This window comes from Passer domesticus, chromosome 6, assembly GCF_036417665.1.
Source record: "Passer domesticus isolate bPasDom1 chromosome 6, bPasDom1.hap1, whole genome shotgun sequence".
Taxonomy (NCBI): Eukaryota; Metazoa; Chordata; class Aves; order Passeriformes; family Passeridae; genus Passer; species Passer domesticus.
The window spans coordinates 31,284,850-31,295,587 of record NC_087479.1 but is presented as its reverse complement, the minus strand read 5'-3'; the positions used below and the strand labels follow the sequence as shown (position 1 = coordinate 31,295,587).

Here is a 10,738-nt window from a genome sequence, read left to right as displayed (position 1 = left end):
CCCCGCCGCCCCTCAGAGCCCGCCGGGCGCCATGGCGGCCGCGCTCTCCGCCCGGCTCAAACCCGGCGCGCGGCCCCGCCCGCGCCTCTCATTGGGCCGCTCGCCGTTCGAAATCAGGCCCCGGCCGCCCAACGGCCACGCGGGGCTGCCCGCCGCGCCTGCCTCCGCGCGCCGCCTCAGAGCCTGAACAGCCAAGGGCCCGCGCGCCGCTCGCCGGCGATCGCGCTGGATGCCTAAGGGCCGGCGGGGCGGAACAGTGAGAGCGCCCTCAGCGCTCCGTCCCCACGTCTCCCTCAGCGCTCCGTCCCCACATCGCCGTCATCCCCACGTCCCCCTCATCCCAGACACGTGCCCGCCCCTTGCCCCCACAGGTGTCCGGCGGTGCCGAGTTCGGGGCTGTTTCAGTTGGTTGGTCACTTGGAAACAAGTGTCTTTTTCTCCAAAAATAAGCGTCAAATAAAAACAGCTGCCCACGGCAGTTTTGGGGGTAAACTGGACTCTTCCACCCTATCTCATGGCCAGGGAATGTCAAGTATCAGCACGGAGAAAATGTCGAGGTTCTTCCCGTCTGCTTCCGTCATTGTCATTGTCATTGCTTTCCTCTGCATTACGTGCAGGTCTGCCCGAGGTGATCCATTACTTCCATCATTTTCTGCTGACAAAGCCACACTCCGCAATTTAAGTGACACTTGAACCATTAGCACCAAGTGTGGCTTGTACTTTAAATTTGTGTTCCCCTGCCCATTCCGTACAGTGAACTCAGGCTCCTGCAGCAGAGTCATTCTGGGCTTTGCACCCTGTTATTATAGCAAGAACTGCTTCCTTTTTTCCTTGGTGTTTTTTAATTTGGTTTTTTGGGGGGTTTTGTTTGTTTGTTTGTTTGTGTTTTTTTCCTATTCCGAAGTAACTCTTCAAGTGCCAGCAGCACTACAGTTAACCAAATGCAGTCTTTCTGTGTAGACAGAAAAAAGCACTGTACCAAAAATAAGCTTTCCAGCTTTTCCTTTACTAGCGTTCTGTTACTAATTCTTACTTCACTTCACTGAAAGACTAAGATTACCACAAAGCTTAGACACAGAATGATAACAAGCTCATTACAGTGCTCTGAGCACTTAGGGACACAAAAAACAGAGAATAAAAAGAAAATAGCTAGAGTTTTTCCAAATGTCAGCAAAATGTAAACCCTCTTACAAATTATATAGAAGAAAGACTTAGCAGCAGTAATAAAAAGCAGATTGGAAGCAAATTTTCTTAAGTAAACTCCCGTGATTTTGATTATGGGTGTCAAAATCATGTCATTGTATAAAAGTAATATTCCTCTAAATGAGGTTTTAGTGTAACCTTACTGTAAGTATTATCTGTCCTGGCATTGAAACATCCTGGCATTGAAATGGCATGAAAATACAAAGTTTCAACCCTAAAATAACACTAAATTTCTCTAAATACGAGAAAAATAAAACTAAGGTAATAAAGTAAATAGCTGCCATAAAACTTAATTTAAACAATCTCTATTCCAGCTTAGTATTTTGTAGTAATGATGAATTACACAAGGGGGAGCTGTGACTGGATAAATATATCAGAACTTTTCATATTGAGTATTTTCTGTTCAGTATTCACTTAAGAAGAAACAGGTTATGATAGTATGTACTGCATTATTTTTACAAAAAAATGTGGTGTGGGTAATTTTTTTACCTTTTGCAGGAGATATTTAAAGTGACAGTATTATCCAAATTTTGTCAAATATTTTAATATTCTTTCAGTGACTATTTTGGCATGTTTCTGTTTTATTTGCAGGTAGACACTGGAGCAGGAAAAATTACTTTGAGAATAAGAACTATAATTTTGGAACCAGTTGTAGCATCCCAACTCAAATCTAGGATACCTGTTTGAAATTGAGTTAAGAAAAATAAACAACTGTTTGGCATTGTCCTGGGGTGACTGTATGATGCTTGTATCCCCAGTTGTCTGTTTTGCTTATGCTGGATGTTGAGTTCTGTGCTTTTAAAGTAGATGTGAGAGCGAAGTGGGAAGGAGAAGAAGCGGTGGAATGTCTGAGGCGGCTGTATTCAAAAACATAAAAACAGGAGCTTCAGCTCTCTCAGTGTGTGTGTCTGCAGCATGGACAGTGAGAGGGAAATGGGAGTTTTTCTTTGTTTTTCGCAGGTTTTCCTCATAAGCTGTGGCAAGGAAAGTTTTCACAAGACTGTGTCTTTTTTCCTGGAGATTTTCAAACCTGCTCTGCACTGAAACCCCCACAAAAACACTGTGGCTCACAAGGGCCTGGGATGCAGCAATTCCCAGCACAGGAGGGACTGATAACAGACTGGGTGAGCAGAGCTGCAGCCCATGACAAGGACTTTCTGAATTTGCCATCTCTTCAGAACAGGGAGAGGTTCCATTGTTTAATATTATTCATTTTTCTGTGTTTGTGAGTACTTTGCTTGTTAAATAAACTGTTTTTTCTACTTTTCTGCAAGGAAATCTTTCCCAAACTGCCTAGGGGAGGGGCTGCTTGAGTTTGCTTTCTAGAAACCACTTCAGAAGTTTCCTCCCAAAAATTTGCCCTAAACCAAGACAGATTTCTTCCCCTTGTCCTCCCCCTGCCCCAAATTGTGTCAGAATTGACATGCCAAGCTTCTGGAATTTTAAATAGTTCTAATTTTATGCTGCTATGGGTGAAATCATGTCCTGAGTGAAGTAAATTACATCATTCTCTTTCATCATGAGGTGGGCAAGGCTTACACATAAATGTTTGCATCCACACACAGACACTTTTTTCATTAATCATATATAGGTATGTGTTTACATTTTTGGAAAAAAAACCCCAAAACACGAGCATTTACATTTAGTGTGGTATTTTGTGAATTTTGGACGTTACTACAGAAATGACAGCTTTGAAAGATAAGTTAAATGCATACTAATAATCTCATTTCAGTAACCACTCAGAACAGTTAGTGGTCAAATCAACCTGAAAATCATCCAGAGGAAGCAAAACCAAAGAGCAGGGTAACATAAGGAGTATGAAGAACAGACCTTACTCCAAAGTACACCCTCCCTGAACAAACTCAGAACTCCGTGGGAGGAAGTGTAAATATCCCATGTTCTAGCAGTACAAGGACTTCTTTTGTCTTACTTCTTCAACAGACAAGCTGAGGGAAGAAAGGCCATAAGGGCAGATTATGAAAAGTAAAGACCATGTGAGGAGAAATCCAGGCTGTACCATTCAGGAGAAACTCTGAGAAGTAGCTGCACAATGGAGACTCAGTCATTGATGTCCTCAGAGTGCAACTGCTAGTACACTTCATTCTGAACAGCCTTACTCGTTCTTGTCTCTTCCTGGCTTTCTGTCTTAATGAGGAATTATTTACTCTCATTCCCAATTGCCATCTTTTCACATTGTTCAACCTACACTTATGTTAGCATTCCTTGGAAAAGTCTGTAACTGTTATGAAATGGTATAAAAGATGGATTTAAACCTCTCCTCCAGCTGATAATAAAGAAAGAACATGAAACTCCCTTTTATAGTTTACCCAATCTTATAGACTTACTTTCAGATGTAACTTATCAGATCATTAGTGGAGCAAGGTTTAGAATAAGGAACTAATTTCTAGTCTTTCTAGTTTCTTTCCTAGTTTCAGACAACCTTCAGTATAGGTAAAATAGAAAGAAAAATGCCTCTTCTTCTGGCATATCATTTGGCTAGGTTAATATTTTAGATGCCTCAAGTACATAAAAATCAAAGAACTGGAAGTTTAGATATTCTAGTCCTGCGTGGAAAGTGAGTGGGGGTTTAAAGTTGCTCTGTTGGACTTGTGTCTGCAGTGGGATCTCAGGTGGAATGCAGCTGCCCAAGTCTTCTATGAAGCACCCAAAGCTTTAGGCAGATGCGCCACAGCACGTCTGAAGTAGGAGTTGTGCTGAAGCCTTTAGAAGTTTAACTCCAGGCCCAAACTTGATGTTTTTTCTCTTCTGACTTTGGATCTCTCCCTTTTAATCGGTGTGGGAAGGAGAGATGGTAAAGCAAGTTGTGTATGGGAAATTAAAATGAGAACAAAAGTCTGTCCAAATTATGCAACAAGGAACATTATGCTATAAAATTGCTCTTCAAATGTGGCTGTCATTGAGAGGTATTAAGATTTCAACAGTTATTTTCTCGATGAAGACTTAATTTCTTGCATAAAAAGGTTTTTAAGCTTAAAGCAATGCCTACACAATTAATGTCCTTTGGTTTTTTGAATGTTTGAAGAGTGCTAAAGGATTTAAATGTTACAAGAGTGTTGTTCATCACTACACAACAGTAGTATCAAAGTACTGTCACAGTACTTAGAATTTTAACAAATTACAAATGTAAAGCATAGTTAGGTAGAATGATCACTAGATCATTTTGCAATGGAATGTGTGTAGTTTTAGGAATTAGTGCAGGCTTGAGTGTTGTGCTGCTTTATCTAGGGCTAGAGCTGGGTTAGGCAAAACAAGCAGTAACTACATTTCTTCTGCCAATTCAGAAGAGAACTTTACTGGAAAACAGCAGAAAACAGAAGCCACAGATTCCCTTTCTTTAACTTCGTTCTCCATTTCTCTTATGCAATGGGATTTTCATGTGTGCAGTGAGGCAGAAATAAGCTGTTTAAATGTTCCAACAGGGAGAGTATTTGAAGAAATAAAATCTGTAGATAACATTGTTAAGTTTCACAGACTGTACAGTGAGGTACATGTCACTGGAGGGCTCTTCTGTGCATGTTTAAGTATGTTCCTTGGCCTAGAAACAACAACCTGGTGTGTAGTTTTGAGCTAATTTACCTTGAAGAGCATACACACAGTTTCCTTTCTTCGTTTTCCCCCCCAGTCATACTATACTCATCAATTACACATTTTTTCATTGTGGGGTTGTTATGATATCCCAGTGCCCATCTTTGGAGTTGCTTTCATCTAATTTCTTTATATAAATGCACTTGTTTTTCTTTCCTACAGTAGAAAAGGTAATTGCATAGGAGAAGGAATTTTCACTGTTATTTTTGTCTTTTTTCTCCCTCCCCTGTTTTTTAACACATTTATATTACAAATGTGCCTGCTGGACTTAGCATTTTAGCCTGCCTATGATAGTTGCTAAGTAAATCCAATAAGAAATAGGATCTATTAAGAAAAGCTTGGAATCCAAGCAAGCAAGACAGTGGGGGTATTATCAGGTAGAAGAGGCACAGGCCAATGATATGACTTTTCTAGGAAAACCAATTGCTAAGCTAAATCTAGAATCCAGATCTCTTGGAATTCAGTCCCATTAACCACATACTGACGTACAGAATCTCTTTTTTCCTAAAGCATCAGTAACTCTTAACTGACTAGAAGAATTGGTACCATGTGACTTAGACATACATTACTCCTATATGGAGTAATATATATATATCCTGTTACCTTTATAATAAGTACAAAGACCTCTAGTGGCTGTGGAGTCCAAATCAGCAAAGAGAGCATATCTTCAAATACACTCACACAACCTATTCAGCCCACACACCACACACATTTTCACGGGTAGGGGTTGGTTAGTAATTATGGGGTAAAACCAGATGTCAATTTAGACAGCGGCAACTCTTTAAGAGACCACAATATAAATTCTTTATCACCCATTTTTGGATCTGAATTAGTCTACTAACAAACTTTAAGAGAAAACCTGACACAAATATGCAGTATTACTGTAGCTGGCAGTAGCATGGTCACATTTATTTCTCATTACAGTTCTTCATTACAGTTACTTTTACCAAAAGCACTGACATCTCACTGTCATAAGGGATGTATGTAAATGTAGTTTTGAAACAATTGTGTTACTTACAGAGTGACAATTCTGAAAACTCTTACACATATAGATACCTTTCTATTATTTGTGAGTGGATCTTTATCTACTTTACAGGCTCGGCATGTTTTGAGCACAGAGAAGCTCAGGCCAACTTTGTGTGTGGGACTGTGTGAACGGGACCTCTGCAGTGCAGGTATGTCTCCTGTGGGCACTTGTGTCCCAGGCTTGGGGCACAGGTTCTGTCACTTGGGGACCCATGGCTCTGCAGCCTCCCGTGCTGACACACTGCTGTATGTGGCTTCACTGTGTGAGCCTTTGGAAACTGTCTGCACTTCCCAGCTAAGTGCTCTTCAGTAGTAAATCTTTTCCTCATTTAATCTCACCATGTGTTCTTCTGGCTTTATTACCTAAATATTACATTATGTGTTTTTAAACTGCGTTATCTCTCTCTTCACCTTAGATAAATGATAACCAAAATTGTTAATGCAACATAGTCAGCAATCCCCCCAAAATAAACTTGAAATTTCATGTATGAAAACTATTTCTTTTAAAATATTAGACTTGTCTGCTCATCTAATACTTTCAATTATTTCAGAAAACTTAAAAAGAAGGCAAAAACTCAGAAGAAAAAAAGAACAGAAAACTTAATGAGACAGCTAATGAAACATGCAAATAAAACCTACTGGTGTAAACTTAAATTTCTTCCATTCTTCACGATCTCTGGAATTTTGCACTGTTTTTATCATGACATTTCCAAATATTTCAAATTTTCAAGTTGCCATGTGCTGGACTTTTCCCACTCTTTACTAGGAAAAGCAGTTCTAATTTTATATATAGATATTTTTATACATGTTATTTTAATTTTTTTTTTTTATTTTTAGCTACTTGCTTTCCCTCTAAAAATATACGTAAGATCAGCACTCATCTAGGAAATACAGAAACTTCTTTTTTTTTTTGTGTCATGACTACTGATTAGTTTAGATTCTTACTGCATTGAAAACAATTACCTGCCTTCTACTTGAAGGCATTCATGCTGATGTCAAGATGTGTCAAGATCTTTTGCTGTGCCACCTCCAGTGAAAGGCTGTCAAGGTGAAAACACTACATGTCATCCTAGCTTCCCACGCTATATCTAATTTTAATTTACTCTTAAGTTGCCACAGTATCTTGTGAGTCCTGTATTCTATCAAGTAAATGGTTATAATCCATATTTCCTTCAAAAATAAATAAGAAATAATAAAAAAGGAATACATCAAAATAACAAAATACTGCACTTTTCGTATTGTGGTATTTGTTTTTGGCAGAAGGAAGTAGAGAAAAGGAGAATGAGACATTTCCAACAGAAACAGGCTATGAATTACAAGTGCTCTTGGAAAAAAATTTTGTCAGGAATGGAAGACTGGCATCCACCAGCTCCAGTGTCACAGCTGTAGGACGGCTGTAGGAATTTTTCTTTTACCAGTCAGATACTTATTTAAATAACCTACATTGTGTAATCCTCAGTGAAGCAAAACTTCCCCTGTTCGTGTTCATGGTTTAGCCCCAGTTGGCAACAAAGCACCACACAGCCACTCGTTCACTTCCCCTACTGATGGCATGGGGAGGAGAATTGGGAAAGAAAAGAGAATAGAATGCAGGGGTTGAGATAAGAACAGTTTATTAATTGAAACAAAGTAATAATATTAATATAATAATAATAAAAATAAATAACAGTAATAATAATAGTAGTAGTAATAAATGAAAGGGAGAGAGGGAGATAAAACACAAGAAAGACAAGTGCGAACAACACAATCTCTCACCATTTGTTGATCAATGCCCAGCCCATTTCTGAACCACACCTAGCCCCCTTCCAGGTAACTCACTCCAGTTTATATATTGGGCATAGCTTTTTACATAATAGAATATCTCTTTGGGCAGCTGTCCCAGCTATGCTCCCTCCCAGCTTTTGTGTGCCTCCTCACTGGGAGGATGAGACGCTGAAAAGTCCAGAATCACAGAATATGTAGAGTAGGAGGGGACCCACAGGAATCATCAAGTCCAACTGCTGTCCCTGCACAGCACCATTCCCAGGAGTCACTCCATGTGCCTGAGAACATTGTTCAAAAGTTCCTTGAACTCTGTCAGGCCCAGTGCTGTGACCACTTCCCCGGGAAGCCTGGCCCGCCACTCTGTGGGGAAAGGCTTCCCTAATATCCAACGTAAACTTCCCTTGACACAACTTCAGGCCATTCCCTCGGGTCCTGTCACTGTCACCATAGAGAAGAGATCAGTGCCTGCTCCTCCTCTTCCTCTCTTGAGGAAATTCCAGCCCGCAGTGAGGTCCCCTCTCAGGGATCCTCTCCAGGCTGAACAAGCCAGGTGACCTGAGCCATATGGCTGTCCTTTAAGGCCCTGCATCATCTTTGTTGACCTCCTCTGGATTCTCTCTAATAGCTTCACTTCTTTCTTATATTGCAGTGACCAAATCTGCAGATAGGACTCAAGGTGAGGCTGCACCAGTGCAGAGCAGAGTGGGGAAGTCCTTGGCTTAGGGTAAGTACGACTTAGCAACAACCAAAATATCAGTGTTTTATTCACATTAGTCTCCTATGGAATCCAAAACACAGCACTGCATCAGCTACTGAGAAGAAAATGAGCTCTGCCCCAGCTGAAACCAGGACAAGAAAAAGCAAAGTTGTTAGCATATTACTGCATACTATTTCTTCTGTTTAGTTTCAATCATTGATAAATATACAAATACTCAAGACTGAATTAAAACATACAGATTGAAAAAAACCTCAGTAGTGTTGGAATTGTGAAGAATTTATCATTAGTAGTTTCCCCATTCATTTATTTATAGCTTTATGAGACATTTTCATGTAGTGTCAGACATACTTAAGTCTATCCACCGACTGCACAAAAATATCTGTTCAAAAACCTATGAAGATCAGACAATTCCTATGTTGATTATCTTAGCTTCAGAAAAACCACCACCCCAGAAGCTGACTTCCTGCTTGAGCAACCATACGCTAATTGCAAAACAAAAGGCACAAAAGGCACGTCTGGAGAGGCCCTTTCAGCAGTTAGGGCACTGCAGCGTATCTGATGCCGAACAACTTGTAAATGTTTAGCAGGTTCTTTGTTGGAGAGAGTCTGCTTGATGTATGCTGCTAATACTGCTGGGTGATGTGACAGAGCATTAAGGAAAACAAGCTGCATCCTTTACTGTCAAACTGTTCAGTTTCAGCTGCTCCAAAGAGTAGGCTTTCGGGTAAAGAGTAGGCAGCTGCTTTTTCTGGGTTTTTTAGTCAGCTGTCATCTTTACCAAGTCACTTTCCACCTGTTGGTTTTTAAAAAAAAATAAAATCCTTCCCACTCTCTTCAAGTCAGTTACTGAGATTCAAACCCATAATGCCAGGTTAATGTCTGTTACATGACTGACTGTGAAAAGAACAACATGAAGAAAGCAACAGGTAACTTGTGGTCCTTAACAGATTGGTTTTGTGTCGTTGCGTTTTTCTTAAACTAAAAAAGATTAATTGATTTTTTATTTTAAATCCATTGATGGTAACTCCTAGTTTTCTACTCATTTCTACAATATATTTTTTCAGTGTATTTAATGTCCAATTTAAGCTCAAATCTTCCCATAATTAAAATTAATTAATGAAAATATTTTAGACCTTAAAACCTTAAAAGTACATGCTCAGAAAATGACTTTGTTATGTTAGTTTCTAAAAGTATGTAAGCAATACTGTGTTCAGTGCTTCTAGGCCTGTGGGACATATGATAGAATGTCCTTAAACCCAGACCTTTTAACTGTCCGCAGAAAAGGACTCCAAATCCAATCCCCAGGAATTTTGTACCATGCCAGAGCTGTAAGGCAGTTGTGTTACCAAGTTGCCTCCCTCTCCTTCTCATGATGTGCTTGAAACCTGTCTGTGTGTGAAGGGTTGGAGCACAGGAAGCCAAGCAGAGTTATCTCTGTGGCTTGCTGGTCCTGGCTTTCCACCCATCTGTATTTCCTGCACCTCTGACAAACAGTCCCATGCTGGAGTGACATGGCTTCTGCATGGGACAGAGTAGCTCTGTTGGCTTTACGTGGCCAGATGAGGGATCGGGTGCAAGGACAAGGTGCACACAGGAGAGAAGAACAGGACTCACAGGGCTTTGGGGGCTGGAAATGATCCCCCCCAGCAGCTGTCACAGAATTATACAATCACAGAATGGTTGAGGCTCGAGGGGACCACTGGAGATCATCTACTCCAACCTCCCTTCTCAAGCAGGGACCCTTATTCAGGATTGTTCCTGTTATTCAGGATTGTATCCAGGTAGGTGTTGAACATCTCCAGTGAGGGAGACCACAACTCTCCTGGCAGTCTGTTCCAGCGCTCAGTCACCTGCATAGTAACAAAGTAATTTCTCATGTTCAGGTGGAACTTCCTATGTCTCTTGTCCTATCACTTGGCAGCATCCAGAAGAGCCTGGCTCCATCCCCTTGACATTTACCCTTCAGATACTTGTATATATTTATAACAACCCCCCTCATTCTTCTCCAGGATAAACAGGCCCTGCTCCCTCAGCCTTTCCTCATAAGTGACCTGTTCCAGTCCCCTCATCCTCTTTGTTGCCCTTCACTGGACCAGCTCCAGTAGCTCCCTGTCTCTCCTGTCCTGAGGAGCCCAGAACTGGACACAGCTCTCCAGGTGAGGCTCACCAGGGCTGAGCAGAGGGGCAGGATCCCCTACCTTCACCTGCTGGCCATGCTCTTCCCAATGCAGCTCAGGATCCCTTTGGCCTTCTTGGCCGCCAGGACACATTTCCTGCAGGCTCAGGTGTCAGCATGGTCAGACTGTTACAGTTTAACTTCTGCTACTGAGACCTGTGCCCTTAAGTTAAATTGGCTGGGATAGTGTTTAATATTTAAAAGAAAGGCCATAATGCTTTAGGAGCTGTTTGAATTTAAATGCC

The 10,738-nt window shown here is 41.0% G+C and overlaps 1 long non-coding RNA gene across 3 annotated transcripts; it reads left to right on the top strand.

The window, feature by feature from the left end:
- The first annotated feature begins 26 nt into the window (after positions 1-26).
- LOC135303013 (uncharacterized) lies at positions 27-10,505 on the top strand. 3 transcript variants are annotated; one of them, XR_010364552.1, is made up of 4 exons: positions 27-628; positions 1,795-2,327; positions 5,906-5,984; positions 8,249-10,505. It is a non-coding gene; the product is annotated as an uncharacterized LOC135303013 (long non-coding RNA). The 3 variants fall into 3 exon arrangements; XR_010364551.1 differs by lacking the exon at positions 8,249-10,505 and adding an exon at positions 7,096-7,247; XR_010364550.1 differs by lacking the exons at positions 5,906-5,984; positions 8,249-10,505 and having other exon boundaries at positions 1,795-2,466.
- Positions 10,506-10,738: the final 233 nt, after the last annotated feature.